The sequence below is a fragment of the Mycteria americana genome, chromosome 5, assembly GCF_035582795.1.
Source record: "Mycteria americana isolate JAX WOST 10 ecotype Jacksonville Zoo and Gardens chromosome 5, USCA_MyAme_1.0, whole genome shotgun sequence".
In the NCBI taxonomy this organism is placed as follows: Eukaryota; Metazoa; Chordata; class Aves; order Ciconiiformes; family Ciconiidae; genus Mycteria; species Mycteria americana.
The window spans coordinates 29,376,604-29,400,890 of NC_134369.1; the positions used below are offsets into that span (position 1 = coordinate 29,376,604).

General features: G+C 39.2%; 1 protein-coding gene across 21 annotated transcripts in view; it reads left to right on the forward strand.

Moving 5' to 3' along the window:
- CELF1 (CUGBP Elav-like family member 1) overlaps positions 1-24,287 on the forward strand; it is a 69,769-nt gene that overhangs the window by 167 nt on the left and 45,315 nt on the right. For 9 of the 21 annotated variants that reach the window (XR_012775900.1, XR_012775899.1, XR_012775901.1 and 6 more), the window contains exons 1-2: positions 161-345; positions 17,466-17,506. The gene's annotated coding sequence lies outside the window, so the exon portion shown is untranslated. Of the gene's footprint in view, positions 1-160; positions 346-1,654; positions 1,762-12,389; positions 12,477-17,465; positions 17,507-24,287 lie in introns of those variants that run through there. The other 12 variants (XM_075502587.1, XM_075502588.1, XM_075502589.1 and 9 more) reach the window with 9 other exon arrangements.

Sequence of the window (24,287 nt, forward strand, 5' to 3'; positions counted from 1 at the left end):
CGGGCTCATGGCTGGAGCGGGGGGCGCCGGGCGGGCCCGCCGCCGCCGCGGCGGCTGGAGCGGGGCGGTGTCAGGCGGGGCGCGGAGGGGCCGGCCGGCCGGGGAGGGCGGGTGCGCGGCGTCGGCCCCTCCACCTCGGGCCCGCCGTGGTCTCTCCCGGAAGCGCCGCCATCTTGCGGAGCCGGCCTGAGGCGGCGCAGGGAGCCGAGCGGGGCGCGGGTGGATCCCCGGGGGCAGGTGAGGGCGGCGGCCGCCAGGAGGAGCTCGGGCCGGGCCGGGCCGGGCAGGGACGGCGCGGAGCGGAGCCGAGCCGAGTCCGCAGAGAGCGCGATCTGCCTCGCGCAGGTAACGGCTCTTCTCCTTCTTCTCCCCCCCGTTCTCCTGGGCTTCTGCCGTGAGGCCACTCGTGCCGGGCCGGGGCGGCAGCCTCTGCGGCAGGCGCCTCGCTCCCGCCCGCCCGACTCTCCCCGCAGTGGCGCGGAGGGGCTGGGGCCCGCGGGGCAGCGGCCGCGCCGCCGCCCTGTGCGCGCCACCCCGGGGGCGGTGGCCGGCCCGCCGGGAGCCCCCTCTGGGGCCCGGAACCGGAGGCCGCCGGTTGTCGTATCTGATTTGAGCGCTGACAGCGCCTCGGGCGCCGCCGGGCCTCGGGGCGGCGGCGGGGGGCGCTGCAGCTGCGAGCGCAGCCCGAGGTGGCGTCGCCATTGGAGTGGGGGGGAGCTGCGTCGGGCCCGGGGCGGCCCTTGGGGCGGGGGAGCGGCTCCCCCGGGCTACGGCCGCCGTCAGCCTACCGGGCTGGGCGGCTGAAGCGCCGCGGAGCGGCCCGGGGGCTTATCCCAGGAACCTGGGGTGCGGTTACATGTCGTCGGGGGCACGGTAGGGCTGTGTCTTTTGGACTAGTGAAGCGTATACTGGTATACGAGGGGGTAGAGGCAAGTCTGGTATACGAGAAGCACAAGCAGGGTGTGAGGATTTGCAGTCTCAAGTGTGAAAAGGCATGATGGACGCTAGTGGAACGAAGTAGGAAGAGAAATACAAAAAACTAGGAGAGACTGAACATAAAATGAATGATAAATACATGAAGAAGCAATAAAGGTTGATAACAGCATGAGATTTTTATAGGATTATTTATGAGTAGGAAGTTTAGAGCCAGCATTGTAATAAAGCGTGGAACCTTCACTCCTTTAAATTCCAGAGGAATCGTGGCCCAGACGTTTTCACCTTTATGGCACAGGCATTCTCTTCTGCCAGAAGTTGTTGGGGAGCATTTTTTCAGATGTTGCAGCTTTCTTGTATTGCACTGCTTGACTGTAGTCATTGGGTGTGTTTTATGGGGAGCTCACTTGATTTAGAAAAATATTTGGTGGGAATTTACATCTTGAAATATGCTTTGCTTCTGGTCTACAGGAGCTTGGACTTTCTGAGTATCTTGAATTTATATATTTTTTATTTTATTTTGTGTGTCTGTATGTCTGTCCTTCCAGTCTTACTCTTTAAACTAGTGATCACAATAATTGCTAAATTATCTCCTGGTGTCTTTAGCTGTCTTCTTTGTTGTTTTTCTATGGATTAGTTCGTCAGATTTTACTGCACTGACTCGACATTGCAGTCGAGTATATCCCTAATAAACCCATTACTTTTTTTTCCTCCCCCTCAGCTATATTCTTGGGAGCTCTGCATAATGTGAGAGAGACTATACTTCCTAGAGAGGTGTCTGGACCCATATCTTTAAGAGACAACTTTGTTGGAAATACTACTGCTATGGTAGATGTTTAAAAATACTACTTATGTCTTTACATTGTGATAGGAAATGTTAAGGTGGGTGCAGCTTGCATCCTGCAACTTAGTGTGTTCAGTTGCATTCCTGCTGATGAAGAGTCCCCTGGGCAGGAGCACAATTCTTATATCTGCTCAGGGACATGGGTGCAGATGTATATACCAGTAAAATCCCTACATAGGGATTTTAAAATAATATGATGTAAAGGATTTTTTTTTTTTAAACATGCTTACTGTTGTCTTCCAGCCTGTGCTGACTTTCAAAATTATTGCTGAAATTTATTCTTGGAAGGTATGTGCTGTTTTGTGGGGTGGGTTCATCCTTTCTCAATGATCGCTCTTGGATGGCTGTGTTTTTCCTTTCCCTGTCAAAGTTTGTGATGTTACATTAGAGAAAAATCAGTCCCAGATACTACCTCTCTAGTTATGTGCTTGCCCGTATGTATCTGTTTCTTTTTTGTATGTGAAACAAAGTAATAGATGCAGGCTTAGGAAATTGTATTTACCTGCGAAAGAAAGCAGGAGCGCAGCATCTGTAGAAAAGTAGACAATTGAAAAGTGACTGTCATAAAGTCATGAACACAAAAACACGAAGACTTATGTGTTAGGTAGTTTTGTTATGGCTTACAGTAATGAGAGGAACTTACCCGTCTTTAACAGTGGGAGATATGGTAAAGAACTCCACAGTAGTACTGTGTACTTATTACTGTATCCACGTTCTTGCTAGTCCTTCAAAACTAGATGTACTTGTAAGATTATCATTACATGGTGGGAGGAAGGTGTCTTTAACTTTTATTTCTTCTGATACGAGTAGGGATACTGAAGACACGCTGCCTGGTGCTACTCCTCTAAAGGGAAAAGTAAGGAAGGTGACTATATCATAGATATGCAATAATTGTTTATTTCATCAATAACAAATCCGTAATTTGCAAGGTCCCTTGCAGGTACCCTTTACATCAATTGAAAAATCATTAGATGAAACACAAATTATGGCGCTCTGACATGAGAAAAATTTATAATATTGTGTAACTTTTCTTTTGAAATTATTGCAAACAATATTATGCTGAATTAGTTGAAATTTCATAAAAGATAGATGTTTATGTGTTCTTTAAATATTCAGATTCACATTGAGTTAAGTAAAATACTACCTATAATCTAGTCTCTAACTGAACTTAGTAAGAAACTTTGTTATGAGCAGGTTGTTCCTTAACTATTTCTTGCATCTTTTTCTGAAATGTGGTTTTTGATTATCAGTTACTATGTTTTTTTATTTCCTCTGTTTGCCTTCTGGCTCTTCGGCTGCAAATCTCTGCTCTAGTTTCTTCTTTAGTGCTTTTTTAGGCTAGGTGGGAAGTGATACAAATTCTCCTTGTTTGAGATTTCCTGATTATTAGTCTCTAACTCTGGTATCTAAGAAGAACCCACTGTTCTGGCTGTTGAAGTAGACACTGTTGTCCAGCAATATGTGCATGAGGCAGTCCAGTTTTCCAAGTCATAATGCAAGTTTTCCTACTGAAACAGCAGCAATAGTCCAACAGACTCAGATTTATATTTCTGCATTCTTATTTATCAGTCTTGCCATGAATGTCATAAATGTTTTATTTCAATCTAGGCATGTTCAGTATTGCTTCTTGTCCTTTAGTTTACCATTCCCCAAGACTATGTGCAGAGTTATTCACTACCTTGGTAACTGCCTTCAGGCAAGAAGGTATCATTTTTATCCATTGATCAGTTATTTGGCAGAGGAAAAACAATATAAATCAAAGCAGAATAAAATACTTAAGAGTTTATTAGAATGGGAGTTGTAAATTGAGAAGAGTTATCTAGGCCCTCTAATGGTTGTTTCTCTTGAAGTATCACAATACAGTGTCTTGAGTTGTGATCCTGTTACAAGATTTCTTGAGGCAAGAGCGATTATCTTCATCAGAAAAAAGTAACCAGTAGTTTTATTGCCTTTCCTCCTGTCATTAGAGATGCTTGTGTTATATGAAAAAATGCAAGGTGCCACCTTTTCTGCTGTTGCTGTCTACACCTATTTCAGAATGTCCTGCCCAGACACTTTGTGTTTGGGGTGTAACAGTGAAAAGAGAGAGCTTTAGCATTCACATTTTGAAGAGGAGATTTCCTAAACGTCAACTGAACATCATCTTATTTGCACCTGATGTGAGATTCAAGCATGTAAAGCTAAAATATACATTAGTGTCAAAGCAGGAAATTTGGATAGAGATAGGGAGAAAAATGTAAACTGCCTTAAAGCTCCCATGCAAATTAGTCTGCAAATGCTTTGCTGTAGGGATGAATAGCTCACAAGTCTGAACTGTGATAGACAGAGCAGGCTTATTTGTTTGATAGCAATATAGTAGGGCAAAGTCATCATCCCAGGTAAAGGAAGTCGTCTTTCTGACATCTTGAGTAGCATAAAACTTCCAGCCATCTCAGCCCTGTGCATTTTAAAAGAAAAGGCATTGTTGCTAACTGAATTCAGGATGAACAGTGAGCAACTAGATAGCTGAACAGAAGTCTTCAATAGTTTTTAACTCTTAGCGAAGAATTTCAGTTTAGGTGATGCAGTTTGCGGCACAGGTATATGTGTGTCAAAACTTTATGCCAGAAGTAGAATCATCGTTCATAAGCTGTCTTCTAGGTCCCATGTATGCATATTGGTGTTCTGTGTTCAGTATTCTCAGTATATCATGGTCTGGTTTTTTTGTTTTGTTTTCAGAAAAGATATGCTGGTTTACTGGCTGCTCTGTTAGAGGCAGAGTACCAGTGGCAAACTGACAAACTGCAAGTTTTGGTAATGAGTCTGTGCCGATTTAGAGTAGATTTAGAACTGATTTCATGGCTTGACTTGTAGTGGTCAAGTTCCAGCTAGACTAAGATTATATAAACTGGGTTTAAAATCATATCTCTCTGGGATTTTCACATTGAACTTGGAATAACTGGTTTAGATATTGCTGAAATTCATGCAAATGAGCAGGCACTTTGGGTTCTTTGTCCTTTTCAGCAGCACACCTCAAGATCTTGAATGAGCACATGGATAAGAGGATGAGTGTTTGAGTATCCAGTGTCATGCTGTTATGATATCTGGTGGGCTTTGCAGACAAACGTTGTTGGGGTTGGGTTTTTTTTATGGTTGCATATTTGTGTTCTCTCAGAACTGAATTCTATCCCAGTTCTCATAAGAACTCAGGTGAAGTTTTGTGATGTCTTACATTGTTTTTACTTGAAATTAATTTGAGTTTTTCAGGACCTTGGCTTTTTTTTTCACCTCCATCAAAATTGTTCTTTCTGGTAGCTTTCACTTCTGTCTGCAGGCTGTTTCATACTGCACCTTTCACAAAAATAATGTAGTCCTTATCCACTAGACTTCAGTATTTCACATGTCAAAGTGAAACTATTGTTCTTCAAACGTCATTTAAAATTCAGGTTTTCACTGAATCCATGAATATTCTGTGCTATTTTTGCCTCAAACTGTGCAGTTCAAAAGATATTCCAACGTATGCACGCTATCCACAAATCCTTCAGAATCTGTTGGAAAGAGTTCATTCATGTCTTTTTTTTCACAGCAGAGGAGGTGGTTATTTATGAAGTCTGTAATTCAAAGGAACTATTTAGCAGACAATGTCCAAGTCCACATAAAAAAATGATAGCATCTTCTTTAATTTACTATATGTAGATATTTGCAGAATGGACACCAGGCATCTTAATATCTCTGCAGAATTTTACAAAATAGAGCTTTGATAAATGATTCTTCAGAAGGCAGTGAAATATAGGTCTTCCAGGAAGAGAGAATGTATTTTGAATGTCATGTCTAGCTATTGCATTTCCTGTAGGCACAACAGTGTAAAAGTAATTCTTCTCTCATTTATAGTCTTAGATTCCTAAGCGGAACACCATCTCAAAATCTTTTTGCCAACTCACCTGTGCCTCCTTGTTATTTCCCTTCCAAAAATTCCTGTTTTCCATTTAAACTTTTAAATCAAAAACCATACATCTTGATGACAGGTCAACTTAGCAAAGAATTGTATTTCTTCTGTTTTTTTTGTCTTGCTTGTCTTTTTTTGTCTTGTTTTTTTTGTCTTTTTTGTCATTGTGTTATGACTGTACAGTGTCCAGCACAATTTATGAGCGAAACAGTAAGGACTCCTTGCACAGTCATAAGTGATATTAGAATTTACCATTGAAAATTATCAATACGCAAAATCTTTGACGGGGGGGGGAAGGGTTGTATATTTACTTCTATAAAGCACAGTTTTGACTGCTTAGAAATCTGTGATCATATGTTTGGTGACTTAGGAAAAGATAAGTGAGAATATTCTGATATTTATGGAGTAAAGCCACCCATATTACATTTTGGATTGTACATTCAGTGCCAGTATTTAATCACTGTCCAAGACTGGCTGTAGGTGGTATTGTCTATATGTCACAGTGTAGAAGCTGCTATGACACTGATTCTCTGCTGCAGAATTTGCTTTAGAATTTCTTTGGGTTTTAAATTATCTTTCACTTAATTCAAAACTAAGTTTATTAGGCATTTCATGACTGCTTTCAGGGGAGCAGGACTAGGACACATTCTTGATCCTTTTTGTAAGGAAGATAATTCAGGATATGCTTAGGCATACAGCTAATTCTGAGTAAACCAGTGTCTTCCTGAATTTGCAGGGAGCCTAAACCATTATCTCAGTCATGAGAAATTTGAAAAATATCGAGATTGTTGGTTCAAATGCTAGCGCTTTTATATCTACTTGCAAGTCACGTTAACAGAACTACCTGACTAGTGCACTTCTCCTAGTTCCGAATTGGTTACTACATTCCTGGTATAGCTGAAAGTTGCAACTTCCACTTATTTGTGTGAGAGAACTTTTCTGGTAACTTCTGTAAGATAGTTATATATCACCACATAAATATGGGATACACTAAATATAAGAAATAGGCAGCAGCATAGGGTAATAAATCTATCTTATGAAAAACTATGCTTTTGTATATAAGTGAAACTGCTTTTGAGTTTGCAGAGTGTCATACCTGTGTACCAAAAAATTCAGGGACTATGCCACTTTTTTTTTTTTTTTTTTTCTTCTTCCCTTTGAATACCTAGGGATTCGGGTTTTCAGTTACACTAATTTTACTCTCTTTCTGTGCCAGAACATGAAAAGGTGGGGGGAAAAAGGGGAGGAGGGGATGCTGCATAGGGGTGGATTTCTTCTGTTTTTAAGAAGAATGCATAGAAAAATTCAGTTTGTGTTTAAACACTGGCATTAGAGGACTGCTGGGAAAGCAGACATGATACGGCAGGTCACCATAGTAGTTTGTATCAGCCAATGGGAAAGGTCATGCTTACTGGTTTAGGGAAATACTTAAAAAGGGAGAAGGGTTTAAAAAGATTGCTATAGTTCAGTTTAGGGGAGGCAAGTCAAACCAAGAGCTTAGTGTGTAGATGTGTGTGTCCAAAAGCAACAAGGAAGACCTGGCCAGTTCAGTAGTTCTTGAAATGTTGGTGGATGTGGGGATTCCCTGGAAGGGAGATTCTTGTCTTGTGTCTGAGTTGCTGCCCGGATTCTGTTGGATGAAGAGTGTTGGACGTTTCTGCATTACTAAGGTGGGCTCAAGCAAAATGGACTTGGAACTCATTTCAAAACAGTAACTCCTCCTTTAAGTCTGTACACTTCAATTTTTTTTCTTCCCCTGCACCGTCTGACAGTGAAGGGGGGGGTGTGTGGGGTGTGTAAAGGAACTTGTCTTAGCAATGGTCTCTTTCAGAGACCATGTATGGGTAAAGCAGTTCGGCTGGTTCAGCTCCCTGCTCCTCCCTCTCGGAGAGCTGAGCAGAATCTCTTCTGCTGAAACGGTTGTTCTACTTTCTGCTTTCTATATTTGTACAGCAGCAGCACGCTAGCAAACTAGGCGGTGTGGCCAACCTTGTGTGCATTCGGCATTTGCTGAGCAGAATTGAGAGCCAGGGCTTACAGTGTCTGTCGTTTCGTCCGTCTGTCTGTCTGTCTCTCTGGGGAGGACTGGCATTCCAAGTGAAAGGTGATCTGTTTGTGGATGTTTTCTTTTTTTGTAAAATGCAGTTCATCCAAGTTGGGAGTCTAGGGACTGGGAGTGGAGGAGGGAAGGCAGTTGTCTTGCAGGGAGAGTATGCAGTGGGTGGCAGTGGCATCAGAAGGATATAGTTTTAACCTCCAAAAGAGCTGCTGTCTTCTGGGATGAGGGTTTTAATGTCCCCACCTGCTTTGGGGAGTGATTAGCCAGGGCCTTTGTCTTGCTATAAAAGGTCTGCTGTCACTGTCTGCCGTGAAGATTAATGAAAACTAGATCCTGTCCTGGAAGAACTGAGTGCTGTCTTTGCTTGTTATGGGCAAGGGGGATTAATGAGGAGCTAGACTCTGGCCAGCCTAGTTTGGAATAAGGAGTTGGTGCTGAGGGATGGGGTTGTAGGAAATACCTTGTTAGGAAGAGCTGGAAACTTGTAACTAGGATTTCCCAGGGGGTGCATTTGCATAAACTTTGTATTAAGGCCCTGCTCACATTGGGATGACTGTTCAGAATTGCTTAAGTAGTAGATCAGGTGAACAAATAGTGCAGGAAGTCTGTTAGCTGCTGACGCTGTCGTAAACTGTTGATATGATGTTCTTTGAGTAGCAGAAAGGTGCTCAAAATAGTGGCAGCAACTGGATCCACCATTAACATTGGTAATAAATTTTTTGAGAGAGAGAAAGAGGGAAATAGGTTATAGGGTACTTTTTCTGTCTTTTAGAGGATGCTGTCCGCTTTCAAATTACGCTGCCTTTTGAGTGTCTATGCAAATAGGCATCAGGCCTTTTGTTTCTGGAATTTGAGCAATGAAAACATTGTTTCATTTGTGAAACAGAAGGCAGCATCTTGCTAAAATCATTCTTGAGGACCATGTTCCATAAACTTAGTCTGAATTATTTTTCTTTCCTACCACTGCAGTGTCTTCAGTGTATTTCCTCTTGAGAAAGCTATGTGTATCTTGCATTTGGAAGAAGCAAATTTTGGATGCAAATTGGGGCATCTCAGCTGCCCAGCAATGTCTGAATTGTACTGTGTCTGCAGGCAGGGAACTGTGATTGATGTGTGACATAGGGTCATCTCATTCTTGAACTGCTTGAACTCAAGCAGCTTTGTTGTGTGGCTGTTTTCTGATCATTCTTTGTGTAATGAGGACACACTGCAGTAGTTGTTCCATCTTCATCTGGAAAACCTATGGAATTAATTGTGAATATGCAGCTTCTGGTCCATCAAGCTTGTTGTCTTAAGTGCCCTGATATGTTTCCCAGTTCTCACATCCTCCTAAAGCCCTCTGCCTTTCTTCCTACTTTTCCACTTCCTGACTCCCCAGTTGACATCTTTTCATTTATACTAGCCAGAGTAAAGTGGCAAAAACATATTTAAACTGTTTCTGAGTTTACAATACCAATTAAAAGCATATCTTGGTGCTGTTTGATGCCAGTGATTGGGGTTGTACAATTCCTCTACTTTAAAGTGTTTTCTGGTAGCATACTTAATTTTTTCTTGTAGCAGGAATATGATTAGGCAGTTTCAAAGGCCCCTTGGAAGTTTACAAAATATTGTTTGTCCATTCTGTGAAAGATGTCATGATAAGTGAGTAGAACACTGAAGAAATATATGTTCACCAAGTGCATTGAGCAGATGAAAGATAAAGCCAGGCTGTAGAATGGCATTAGGGGATTTAATTCTTCTATTTTGTAAGAATCTTCTTAAAGGCAATATGTAACAAAGTGACATTGTTCAGAGCTAAGCTAAGCTGTCAGTTGTGTTTCTTGGAAGGCAGATGCTTTGAGCTACATATGTAGTAAATTTGTCTTGTACCTGTTGCCCACTACTGCAAAAAGTGGTGTTCTGCCTATTTCTTGGAGTTCAAGTGATTCATGTACCAAAATATAATTCTTCAGATGTATAAGGTCAGGAAATAATATTTGCCATATATACTTTGAGTTTAAGGGAGAATACCTAGTAATCCATTCTCGATTGACTGCGTTATTATCCTGTTTGCAGAAAAGGTTTCACTAAGGTTGGAGACGAGTCAGAAATTAACTTTCGTCTGACATCCTTTGAAGGTCCTGAAATTCCACAGGAAAGGGTAATTTTTTATAGTCTTCTTACCTTATTTCTTTTATTCTTTACGAAAATAATTCCTTCTTTTTTTACTGTCATCATCATACAGTTGAATAATAAAGTTACATTAAGGGTGGACATGTGGGAAGATTATGGGAATTTGGGAATTAAGTCCAGTGTTCACTTGAAGTTAGTTAAACTTATAACTGCTGTTGAAAAGCAATTACAAGTATTAAACTCCAGGAAGAATTAAGTGAAAAGTGAAAGTTGAAAAGGATTTACTTGTGATTTTAAAAAGCTGAATCATATAGTTTAATCAAGGATAGGGAGTGACATGTCTTTAAATATTGGAGGCAGTCTACTGACAAAGAATTGGGACAGTAAAGGTGATTATATGGAAGAACATGCACATGCTTCTTAAAAGTATAGTGTTTTCTTAACGGAAATAGTGGAAGCCTTATTTATCTCTTGGGGCCTTTAAAAAGGATTAATCAGTAGGGAATTAATTATGTGAAATTCAGCACCTAAATCTGATGATGTAGTTCCATGAGCAATTTGAATGAGTATATGCCAGTATTGCTCTGAAAGAGGCTTATTCCATCTCTTATGTGTTTCCCCTTTCCCTTGTGCTGCCAAGAGCATCTGTGTGGTTGTGCAGTGAAATGAATCAGGGAACACGTCTGAGTTAAAACTATTATTTTCCTGTTGGTGGTAGGCTAGATCACACCAGGATCATTTCCTTTCTCAGGCTTGTTATACAGAGGTGGGGATGGCTGGCTGGTGAGGAAAGAGTTGTGCTGTATTCTTTTGGCAAGAGCATCAGCTTAAACAGATCTACAGTAGGAATATCTTGATCTATTCCTTTGTATTTCCGCCCCGTTTCTATCTAATCTTTATGGAGAGCTTATATCGAGTCTTCTCTAGTAATATAACCCAAAAAAATGAAGTAATAATTGTTTGCATGTGTTACCTGCTTTGACACGTCATTTGGTTCTAGACAGGGAGGTACTAAGTGTTGTCATAACATATTTCTTTATGAATGCAGTGTTTGATACATGCTGTGCTTGATCCTGCTGTACAGAGAAGCCTGCTGTTTGGGAAGAAATTGGTGAACTTTCCTGATGTGAGGACAGAGAGAAGATAATGTGCCACATAGACTGTTACATGTGAGGTTTTGATTCAGGAAGTATAAGGTACTTCCGGAATCCAGGTATGAGGTATAGAAACCCTGAGAATCCAGCAAGATATGTAAGAGGATTTTGTGTCTATTTTGAGTCCTCATGCAGCCAAAACTGTATTTATAGCACTTGGTTTTGTCATAAAGTTTCTGGAGTTTCCTCCTGCTAGCAGTGGAAACCAGCTGATGTCATACTGTGCCTTCCAGGGAAAAGTGAATGGAAAGAATTGATGGAGAAGTGTGTAAGTGAAGAACGTCTGAAAATATGTGCATAAAACTACAAGCAAGCACTCAGTCTCTCTAGTTCTTGGCAAAGTGTGTTGATGCTCTTCATCCTTCCCACCACCTTCTTCCCCCACCCAGCTAAAGTCTAAGATTTGTGTGACGGATCCAGCCTTGTACAGCGGGGAGTGTTTCTTGGGCCTTGGGAAGAGAGAGCAGCAAGCGAAGCTGCGCTGGCACAAGTCAGTGAGCCTTAATCACCACAGGCAAGCAGCCTGGAGGGTGTGTTTCATGGTCAAAAAAGGGCCGTGAGGGTAGTTTGCAGAGTAAAAGGCTGCTGATATCAGTAGGAAAGACATTCTATTAGTCGTCTTTAGACGTTCGTAACTAAGAATGAAAGTTGGGCTTCTTCAGACAGAGAAAAGTTCATCTTAAGTGTGGCATTACATTTGTGAATGGTATTAAGACAAAAATAATGCTTCAGGGTGCTGCATGTGTTTATGCATTGATGTGTTTTCAGTAAGTATTAGGTTGTAAATTAATGCAGAATTTTTTTTCTAGTTTTTCTGTATTATTTAGTGTTTTGTATGCTTCAGATACTACATAAAGATATTGAAGCAGGGGGTAGATATTGCAAAAAAGAAACCAAAGTATATGTAATGATGCTGCAAATGATGACAAATGAGAAACCTTCAGAGAGCTTGAGTAGAAGCTTAGGAGGAACTGCTTTGCAGTGAAATGGTTAGATTTTATTTCATTTGGGTTTTTGAACAAAAGTCAGGACATTCCTAAGTTAATGTTCCCACAGCAATGCCAGTGTTTGCCTCTGATGAAGAAAAAGAAAGTACGAAATATTTTTTTTAAAGCTTCAGCTGTACACACCCAATATTAAATCTCTTGAAGTGTTAATGAAAATTATTTGCTGTTGAAAGTGATTTGAATCAATATTCATCCCTTAAAATAGAGCATTGACTCCAGTTCTTTGCAGATGTCAATGAGTGTAATTTGAGACTTGTATCCATTTACTTCTGCAAAGGTTTTGACCGTGTGCCTATTACCAAAAAAAAAAAAAAAAGAAAAAAAAATTGAGCATATTTTTACTCTTTGGTTGCAGGCGTGGCAATGGCAGATTCTGCACAGTAGAGTTCATGGCAAGTATTTGTCTAATATAAGCTGAGCAAGAGACACATACAAGCTTAAGGTAGATCCGTTTTTCTTAGTTGTGCTTCTTTGAAATAAAATATAAATGTTTATACTTCAAGGTTTTGCAAATGCAGAATTTCAGGTCTACTCAGAATTTTGTATCCAGTTCGATTCTGATCTTTCAAAATTGGGACACCTCAAAATTATTTTCCCTCTGAAGCTGGCAGTAGATGCTGGAAATGGTCATGTGTACTGTGTCCTCTTTTAGTATTTAGGTGTAATAGGACAGAATACTGGTTGCATTTGAGGATCTTTGTGGGGAGAGCTGCAATACATCATCATCTCTGTTTGGATTTGAATCTATTCTCTTTTGTGCGATCAAAAGAGACAAGTGTGTAAGTACCTTGATACCATTATAAAAGACTTATTTTAATGCAGAGCTATGCCAACTGTGTCTGTCTAAACACTGTACAGGGATGATTTTCACATTGAGATTTTTTTATCTTGCCTTTAATGATAGGTAAGTGAAAGTGTTAGTATTTGAATCTTGTGGCTGAGATGGATGAGGTTAAAGTTCAGCTAGTGTTGTTGCTTCTAGAAGTAGGCTTAGTGGTTAAACGGAGAATACTGTTTCTGTTCACTACACCTCAATCTTTTACCCAAAAGAAGACATAAAACTCTGGCTACATTTGATAGGTCTTCCTGTGGTGTGTACAGTATCCGTAAAGCAAAATATGAATGCGTGTTTTCTGAATATTTTGGATCCTCATTCAAAAAGTAAATAAAATGTTGCATTGGTGTGTATTTGCAACTCTTGAGATATTTTGAGAGTCCCTTAATGCCGTAATCTGGAAGGATATGGCAAGCTTTAATCTTTTGTTGGTGAGATTCTTTGGTTTTTATTACCAGACAAATGTTTTGTGGAAACTTTTTTTTGTATGAAGTTGTTTACTAGGTTTTCAGCTGAGCTGCAGCTCTAACAATATGATCATACTCTCTGACTCCTGTTGAATACATTCTGTCACTAGATCTCAAAATATCTTTTCACAAAGAAAACAAATGAGATAATACTGTACAAATGGAAACTCTTAGGACCATAAAGTGACTTGTTCAATGCTATTCAGTCCCACAGTCAGTAATAGAACTCATGTCTTCTAAGCCCCAGTCTCATGTTTTCAACAGTAGACCATAGGATTGTTTTGCATTCTCAAAGTGTGTCTCTTGACACTTTCATTATGGGTTGTAAGACTAATGATAGATCTTGGGAATGTTCAAGCTGTAATTGCTGACTGGGCATGGAACTGACATTGCAGATATGGTCTACATCCCAAATCTTAAGTATTTTATGATGTTCTGGTTACAGTAACTTGAAGCATGGCATTTAAAATGTTTTCCTCTCTCTTTTTTTTGTCTTAATCTGCAGTGGTCCCAAAATGTGCACCTCTTCTGTTCTTCATTCTGTGTTTCCTATTATATCTTAAAGTTGAACAAACTTACATTCTGATAGTCGAACATACTGTCGTGAGTAATTCAACTGGTCTGCTTACTAACTGTACAGATTGTCTGCTAACCTGTACGTACATTAGTACTTGTGCTGGCAACACTGAGGAAAACAGTGACAGCTCTGTCTGCAAAAAGAAAGTGAGCAGTCACAGTGACTAGAAGCTGTTGCCTTGCATTGAGCAAGTAGCTTCTGGTGCCAAGAGGTTTGGGTGTTGTAAAGATTGCAGTAGAAGATGGGCATTTCTCAGATAAGAAAGTATATCTCCTTCCTTGGTAAGGTTTTGGCACTATAGGAGTTTCTTGTCACTATCTCTGGTTTTTTTGCTGTCTCATAAGTAACATTTACTAGAAAGTGACATGCTTTCTGTGGGTTGTGGCCTAAGCTGTACAGTAATTGAAACTTCATCTGATTTGTATAGGCCTCTCTATTTGTAATCTGACTTACCTAGTGCACTTGCTCCTTCAGTTTCTGGATGCATCATTATCTCCCTCCTGCACTTCCTCCAGAGAAACAGTTATTTTTATATTTACAAGTTTTTATTATTGGCCATATTGGTGTTTAAAAGTATGTAAATCCGCAGTGAGTCCAGACTAAATGTTGATCTATGTGAGAGACTGTTGATGCCAGGATATATCTGAGGTTGCGCTACGTGGTCTGTTTTATCTGTTAGCCTCTTTAATTGTCAATGGTAATCTTGACATCCACAAACATTAATTCCTGGAAAGTGTAATGAGAAATCAGAACTAACTGGTCTAGACAAGTGCTGACTGTGACAGTAATTTCATTGATCAGAATCCATTAAATGATCCGGTATTCTCTTAAAGATGGTCCTGGGTGCTGGTGAGACTGAAGTTTTGCCAATAAGTATCAAAGCAGTATCACTAGATTTATTGGGCTCATATCCATTGTGTAGTACTTAGTGGCTAGAGCCACTTGTTTTCATTACTAGCTGCAGTTCTATTTATATTATATTGCATACCAGGAGTTACAACTGATTGTTCATCAGTGAGAGTGTATTTTGTCACTCTTAGATCTGGCAGGGCTAAGTGTTAAATCTAAGTATTAAACCTTCATTTTTCTACATGGAATTGCCAGGTGGTGTCATAGTTCCTCCCAGCTTTGTACAGAAGAAGTTGGGAGTGACATCTGTACTCAGATGCAGCACTTCAGTCAGGGGCAACTTCAGGAAGAATGTTCTTTGCAAAAGCTGTGATGAGACATCCCAGTTTACACCTGTTAATTGTTTTGCTGTCCCCACTAAAAACCTACACTCATGCAACTATGAAAACAGCTCACTATCAGCATCTAATGCTGGGCTGGGGTGAATCTGCAGTTTGCACAAGAGCTTACTGCCATATCAGTTAATTACAGAAATGGCTACGATACACACCTTGCTAGCAGCATACCAGCTGTATATACCTTGATCTGAGGTATCCAAGTCCTGATTTCTTCTGAGAAGAAATACAGTTGTCAGATTCTTTGGCCTTTAGGCTAGGTTTGTCTGATGTATAAACTTGGATAAAATATTCGGTGTATTTATGTTCTGCATGCAATTAAATGAACCATACTAAAACAATTTTGTTTTGAGAAACATTTATGATGTAAGAGCATTCTCCCAGGCTTTCTATAGGTGGTTGTCAGATTTACTGCTTGCTTTTTAAAGTTTTTATTGTCTTGGATTTTGCCTTTGATTCAGTGAGGTGTATATTTTTTTCCCAAAGTTATCCAAGAGTTATGGGTTCCTCTGGCTATGTTAGCTGTACTTTTGGTTCCTTTGAAGTTTTTAAATTAATTCTCTATAGTGTTACATAGTTACATGTGTGAAGGGAAGATTTTCTTTTTAACATTAAAAAGTTGTTTACCACTGTATTCTTAAGCATTTACAAGATCAATGAGCTGTGTATTTCAGTTTTTTCTGAAAGCTGATTATCACAGAGATATAACTTAGAATTTATCACAACTTCCATAGGGCTTAAATATCTGGCAAAGATTGGGTTTAAAAGGAAGAAAACAAAAGTTTTGTGTTACATGATGTTTTGGAGCCAGGTCTGTTAGTAGGAATCTGAGAGCATTTTTTGGCCATAAACAAATATTCTTTAATTAAACTTCAAAAAAGCAAAAGAATGCGTGTGAGGTGGAAGGAGGTGTCCTCAGGTAACATGTTTGCCTGAATCACTAGTAGGGGCTTCATAATCCAGGATGTTGTTGTGAAACAGAACAAAAATAAGTATGTAAAGTGTTCCCTGACCAGTAGTCAGTTTTCAGTAATATTCTAGAAAAGATAAATTCATAATTTTGAAAATACACATTTTGGATAACTGAATTATATTTCTCAGGATTCATGGATTGATTTTTATTGTTCTTAACTAGTATTATAAGAAAATTATTTTTTGTTGTTGTGTTTAGGATTCTGTGTTCCTTTAGAGGGTATATTATTTTATTAAATCAATTGAACAAATTAGGAAGAAATTAGAACAATTGAAAATTACTACACAATATGGATAAAAAAATTCTCAAAAGATCTCCTTCCGGAAAAGAGGACATGAGTACATGTGATAAATATCCAAGTGTATTACAAGACAAGTTAGAAGAGGATATGGATCAGTTATCTACACTTTTCAAAGAATATAGAAGAAAGGTTATGAAGGGGCCCGCAAAGCAGTGAAAATGCAGGAACTCAAATAGTCTTGCATAACTCTTCTCCTTGCAGACGGATGCAGTTTTTGATTTGGTACCTATAGATAAGTAAATGGATTTGGATTTTCTGTAAAATACTGCTAGACAACCATGAGTGTAGTTCTGCAAAATAATCTAGGAGGAAGCAGAGAAGAAATTCTTTAAAACAAACAAACAACAAGCTAAAAAATCCAAAGTTTATATTTAAATATATGCTAGCTTGTGTTGTGAGTCAATTCCTGAATCTGCAAAAAGAGAACCCTGAATCAGAAAGTAGCATGCCCTAGTTATGAGGTGCTAGTACAGAAAGTCTGTATGATTACCAGTTGATGATTTGCTTAAGATGTAGAAATAACATTTGTTTTTCCCTTGTGGTGTTAGTTGTTTGTTCCCTAATTCAGAGCTTTTTCATACATTTCCATCTATGCTATCTTACATTAGAGTTCCCATCTGCAGGTTAATTGTCATCTGGTAGTGCTGCTGCTGTTAAAATAATGTAATAAAGGAGTTTAGGATTGTGAGTACTGCTGTTGGTAACTCTGCTTCTGTCATGAGAGCTAAAAAGCCAGACAGGACAAGTCCACTGAATGTTATTAGGAAGCTACAAGACTTCTGTTTGCAGCCATGTTGTGTTTGCAGTCCTTTCTTTTGCACCCTTTCATTTATTCTCTGTATTTTTGAAATGTGCAGCTTCATTTTTGAGTCTAATGAGGGTTGTTACCACCTCATGATGACTTCTGTTATTAGAAATATGCTTTACTTTCATAGTCCTCACCATTGTACAAGATGGAGTTCATGTTGTAATGATTGTTATTATCTGATTTTAACTCTGGAGTACTCAATGTATGTTCTTTCCTTATCTTTTAGAGTGAAGACTGGAACGGCTAGAGGGAGGTGCGTAGCTGCAGGTATGAACCAACTACAGTTTGTATCCGTCAGTTGCGTATTGGAGCTTCCTTTCAATGGTTTAGAGAGAAGTTGTTTTTACTTCCAATGATGAAAGTGGCCGTTTTCCACTGCAGTGAGCAGTGTTCCCTGAACCTTGAACTCTTTGCAGTTTCCTGCCTTTGTACTGCTAAAGGGGGCTGGGAGCGTTAACAACTTAGGACTGTGAGCACCAAGTCAATAGGCTTCTTCAGCTCCATCTGTAATTTAATAATTTTAGAAACATAACTAACTACAAAGTAGAAATGCATGTCTTCACAGTAATTTCTTGACCAGAACAAGTCTCAAGTACTCTGTAGTACATGAAACCCTAAAGGTGAGTATTAGTGGAATAACTCCCTATGGGCTGAGACAAATTTGATTATGTGCAGCAGAAAGGGAACATAGTCTAGTGTGAAAATGCTTGGAGCCAAATGCAAGGATCTTCTGTTGCAATTTTCTTAATACCTGAAGTCCAGTAAGGATGTAGTTTCATGAGAGAGCTGAGACAATTCCCCCTTCCTCTCTTACTCAGTTTCTAATTGGGTAGTCCTGCGTCCTTTGATTAAGCTCGGTTCTCGTGATAGTTTGACTGCATGGTAGACAAAGTCAGCTTGACAACCCAATAAAAATCCCTTCTGTGATCAAGTTGTTATTTCTCTGGTTTAGCAAGTTCGAATGAGTTACTGTGTGGTCAGAGGAGTACCAAAAGAATAGATCAAACTGTCTGTAACGGTGCACCTTAAGAGTTTCAGTGCACTTCTAGGGACAGTTGACCTGTAACTGCTGTGTTAAGTAACACTATCATGCTCAAAGTATGATTGTTGCTCTTCTGATGAATCACCTCTGCTGTGGCAGAAATATTTAAGGTGTGCTTTAGTCTGTAGACAACCAGGCAGAATTGAGTTTTGATATTGAGGAGTCTTGAGGAAACACGTGTTTTCTACTGTGGTCAGACATTTGCTACAGTTTTCATAAATACATTGGAAAGGATTTAGTCATGTCTATATCGGAAAGAAAATCAAATTTGTCTTTAAAGTGCAGGATATCCTGTCTCCCTATGTTACTCATCAGGGTAGAAAGAGCTAAAGTTGGATTAAGAACCACCTTCCTTTTCAAGTGATTTTTAGAGAATTGGTGATTGACCTCTGTGTTTGGAAGTACCGGTTTGAGGGCATTGGTCTCCAGGCATTGTGGGTGTTACAAAACACTCAACTTCTTTCCTAAATAACTGGTACTCTGTACTTTGCCCTTCCTGCTCCTTTGCCGCTCCATTAGGACCATATGGAAGATGGGAAAGAGAGAATACTGGTCATTATATTTGTGGGTTTGCCTGAAGAGTTTGTATCTTTTGAGACAGACTAATCTGTGATTGGACCTAGTTTTTCAAACTCATTTGGATTCTGCCAATTACAAAACACAGGTCCAGAATCAATAGATTTGGATTACTTAAATAACAAAATAGTCAGATTACTTAAATAGCGAAGTAGTCATCAAGTTTATGGTTGCTGAAGTCACAAAATAGAATACTTCCATTTGGTGCAAGACCCATGGTTTTTCATCTTAAGAGGAATATAAAGTTGAATTCATCTGCCTTAACGTGAATGTAGAAAGGTATCCAAATGAAAGAGGATTGAGTCTTTTCTTGAACATCTGATAACAGTATATAAAATTGTTTGTATGTGTCCCAGTATGAAATGTCTCTTATGAAGATTAACTCTGTAAATTAACTCCACAGAGATGTATCGAAGTAAAACTGATGGCATTCTGCTTCTGGTCTGGTACAGAGAATAAAACTGAGGAGGAGTCAGCTTTGCTTTGAGATAAGGAATCAATCGGCCTTTGAAATAGCACTTGGTTTTGTTCCCCACTTTTCTGGTAGCTGCTATTTTTCACCAGACAAGTTTTTGAATAGAGAGTTTACTCTGAGACTCAGGATTGCCTCTTGTATTCTGAAATTTATATGCCACACTTTGCCAAAGCAGATTAAGCAGTTATTCTTCTGTCAAATATTATTGTCTTAAAAGTGCCTTATGAGCATTGACGGTTTTCAAGACTGAGGAACTCCTACCTCTGTATTGACAGTTGTCATACCGCATTCACCATGCTGATATTCCGCTGGAGGACAAAAATACCTTTATACTGTTTAAATGCTCTGTGAATAGAGAGCACTGTAGTGTTCATATTGTTCTTACTGCCCTGCCCCTCCTTTAGGGTGATCCTGTTGTTTTCCTGAAGGTAAGCTCTAATGAAAACTCCATTGGGGCAGATCTGTAGGCATGTTGTGTGATGAAGAATAGCAACTTACCTGTTTTTACCTAAAACGTGTCTGTCTTCAAATAAAATTTCTGCAGATCTGAGCCTCTTCCAAAATGGAAGTCTTTGGCATGAAAATGAAAATGGGCATTAAAAAATTGTAATTTGTCTACTTAGAAGGAACTTCAGTTCTGCCATAAGAGAAGTTAATTCTTCCTCAATACTTTTAAATCCATTTATAGTTTGGGAAAGTAGAAGTAAATTTTTTTGGTTATAGATTTATTTGTTTGTTTGTTTGGAGGGACTGTTCTGGATCAGAGTATTCTTCATTCTTTCTGGGCTTAGCTTTTCCTGAAGTTGAAACCTACTATAGCATCTGATCTAATGGTAGTTAGACCTTATTAAAGAGGAAATTTTTAGATGGGCATGGCTGTATTTTCTTAGCTGATTAGGAAAACTGAGGCACATATATCATACTGTTTCTCTTTTGACTCTAGAAGCTTGGAAAGTTTAGATATTTTTCAGAAACTTACTCTGACATTTTTGATTATGGTCCTGCATGTGTAGCTTAAAAGCTAGTGAAGTTTTGCAGATGGCTGCTTGTACAAAATACGCAGCAGGAGTCTTAACTTTGATTAGGAGACAAGATAACAAACTAACAATTTCCTAAATTGGTCGCATTTCTTCTATGCCAGGAGTGATGCTGGAGCTTCCCTTGTTGCATTTGTTAAGTCTTTTCTACTCCACAATGTATGTGGTAGCTTGAATTGTTTGCCTTTCCAGGGATACCACATCCCATTCCAATCTCCTCCACTCTGCTCATGGACAATACTGGAGCTATACTGCTACCTTTGCAGCCTTGTGCCAAGAGCCTGGGGAAGTCATGCCTTACCGTGTTCTAAGTTGATGCACTACATAGTAATCACTGCAATAATAATTTCTATCTCCTGGAGCTGTCGGGGCTGCATTTGAACTCTGTTCAGGTAACATGCAACAAAAACCTCTCATTTGGATAAAATGAAATGAGAGAGAAATAGTGACTGAATTTTTACCATAGTATAATATTAACTGATTCTCGTTTCTATCTGGTACTATTAGTAGAAACAATTTGAGATTAAAGGACTCCTCAAAACAGCTTGTGTGGCTGTTCTGACGGTTGCAAAGGACAATGAAACTTGAGACTTGTTGCTTTGTTTAGTCCAGAAGGTCTCTTGAAACTTAACAGGGGAAGAAAAAAAAGCCTCTATCATACTTCAGAAAGATTTTTAACCAGGTCTGACTGCTATTCTAAGACATCTCAGAAAGGAGAGGTTTTAAAATAATTTAATAATACAAAGTTTGTTCCTTTGAGTTAAGATTACACGCTAACATTTCATAAGTAAAAAAAGTAACTCTGACCAGTTCTTACTTTCAGGTTTTACTTGACACATGCACAAGGTACATTGCTTGCAGTAAACCTTAATTAAAAGGCATTTTTGATTCACTGTAGTTCTCATGTAGGGTAGTACAACAATCTTCATACGTGGTATTGTCCTGGAATTGTATAGCTGGTTCTGTAGTCTCCCCTGGGTCCAATATACAACCACGCATCCCTGTGTAAATGTAGTTGCTTTGACCATTATAGTGCTTTGTGGCATGTTTGGCTTGAAGACAAGCAGGCTGTTCAGAGCTTTCCAGGACCCAGTGGATTTCCAGCTCCTTAGCAGAAGAGTAACTTCTGGCTCTGTTTTAGTGGCAGAAAACGAAGCTAAAATGTGTAGTTGATTCTTTAAAAATCTCTCTAGTAAATATTGCAGAGATGACAAAACGTTTGTTTCCATTGCATCTTTCTGACTAAGTACAGAGGTGCAGATTCCTATAATGTAGGAAAAGACAGCAAAATACAAGCCTATTTGAAACCAGATGTCTAGGTCTCGTGTTTGTATTTACAAAGTAAAAAAGTTGGAGGAGTATTCTCCAACAGTAAAGTATTCTGTTACATAGAATTGCTTGTAGGGTTGTTTCTTACACAGAAAGTTGAAATACCTGAAGGTAAACTTCTGGCCAATCTTAAAAAAAAAAAAAAAAAAAAAAAAAATCATTTTTGTAAACTCAGAGACAACATTTGGGAGAAAAAGAGGGGAAAGGTGATGTAAGTGGATCTATATACCTCTGTTTTCAGGGCATGATAGCTTGTAAGCATTAGTATTCTTATTCTCTTCTACTGAAGATTTAAGTGTTGAAGTGCAATACTTTCTGTCTGTCTCATGGTCTGAATTTAGTCCATAAACAAAAGAAGGGGGGGAGGAACCCTCAAACCTTGCTGCTGCCTTGCTGCTGCCTTGCTGCCTTAAATGTTCCATCCTGTCTCCTTTTAGTAGTTTTCTGTCCTTGCACAGGATAGAAATGCATGTCCTCACTTCTTACACTCTCATTTCCTGCCTTGTCTCCTGTTCTGTGTCATACTGCTGCCTTTATTTCCTCTTACTATTGTTGTGACCAAGCCACTTTTCCTACTTTCTCAAGAATTTTTTTCTATCTACAGGTCTTTCAGATCTCTCTTAGGTACTTAAGATTTCCATAGTTTGCCTCTCGCAAAATACAAGCGTTGTTGTGTTCTAGCACTGTAATGATAAAAACCTCAAAATGCTTCCCAAACTATATGTGTTGGAATGTTGGCAGATGTTTAAAAAAAAATAATAATCTCTAACTGAAATTTTCTTTTGCATACCTTCCCATAGAGCTTAAGCAGTACCTGAAATACACATTTTATATCTATTTACAAAAAAAAAAAAAACAACCCACAACCTACAGATAAGGATAAAAAGATTAAATTTTTTACGGTTTTGTTGTTGTTGTTGTTTTTAACATTCATATGTCTTCCTAGAATGAGAGGAAGAAACTATATGCTTCTGCTTTAAAAGAAGTTGCCCTGGGATTCATACATCAATGCTTCTTCCTCATATCAATTATTAATTGCAAAATGTCTTGCAAAGAGGGATAAGCATGTGGTGATTACTCCTTGTCTATGATTTGCCAAAATTAATTATTCTAGGGAGCCTGCAGTAAGGCTTGTTGTTATCTGTTCTACAAGTACAGATGCCCTGATAGGTTGTCATGCATTAATTGCTCCAAAATAATTATTTGGTCTTTTGGCAGTTTGTTCATCTGCTTATTTACTTCCTGTCTAGTATCTTTCATACAGTGGCTTCTCAGCCAGGTCTTTGCTGTCTTCTTTGCATCACAGTAAGTTTTACTGTGTTGTGGTTTTGGGGGTTTTTGGTTTCGTTTTTGTTTTGTTTTTTTTAATTCATGACTACTACCAAGAAATAGCTAGTAATGCTGATTTTTTTTTTTGTCTCCCTCTCCATTCCCTTAGTCTGAAAAAAAAGAGGAAAGATGCAAGATAAATAAAATTTAACTGGGAAAGACAGAAATTTAATGTACATTTCAGATCACTATTCGAAAAGTCACAATTGGGTACTTTAATTACAAAATTGAAGTCTAAAAGTAGGAAAAGAAAATGTCTTACACTATAAGGGAAAGACAACAATCCAGGTACCTCTCTTGTGATATTTCTGTGAAGATTAATGGAAGTGTTTAATGTATCATTGGGGAACAGGTATAAGAAGGAGATAATTAAATACCAAAGAGAAGATGGAATTTCTAGGAAAATATTTTAATTTTAAGATTTTACGTACATGGACATCTTTTTTATTTATTTCACTGTGCTAACATAGTAGACTATTATCCTAATGCTGCACAGGTACTCTTCTTGAAAACAGGGTGGTCAGATACTGGCTGCCTTTGAAAAATCCAGGTAAATACTAATTGAAGTTATCTGTCACTCTTGCAAAGTATGGTATTTGAAGTTCTTTGGAGTTCCTGCCTTTGTGTAAAAAAAGAATTTAAAAGATAGAGATTCGGGAAATAACAGTTGTGATACACCTCAAAATAACACAAAAATATTTGAGTAATCTCAAACCAGAAGGTAATGAGAAATTTTATGGTCGGAGATGGGTGTTTGAGGTCATCATCAGGAGGTGGTTTCATGGCCAGTCTATTCCATTTTTTTCCCTTTTTGGTAATGCCTGTGCAAGCCTTTGTAGTATCATCACTGAAGTAGCAGACACTGCTGCAGGTCAAGCACTGGGTTAGCAGCCTCATGCTGCTGTGTTAGCTGACAGCTACACGCCAAGAAAGTAAAACTCAGGGTAGCACTGTGCAGCTGCTCTGCCCTAGAGAAGATCACTGTCTGCAGAGCTTTGGGTCGCTTGCATTGCAGAATTCTGATACCCACAACCCCGTCAGTATATTCACAGCACACTCGTGTCCCCTCTCAGGCAAGCAGATGAAGAGGCAATGTGTCACAGGGAGCTGAGAGGAAAATTGCGGAAGTTTGGAGGCCACTGTCTTAAAGTCTGTGAACTTCATTCATCCGCTGTAAGAGGGTCTTAAGACTGATAATTCAGCTTCTGAGTTCTTGTTAGATGTCCTGTTACTAGCAGTTACTGGCAGAGCAGGAACTAG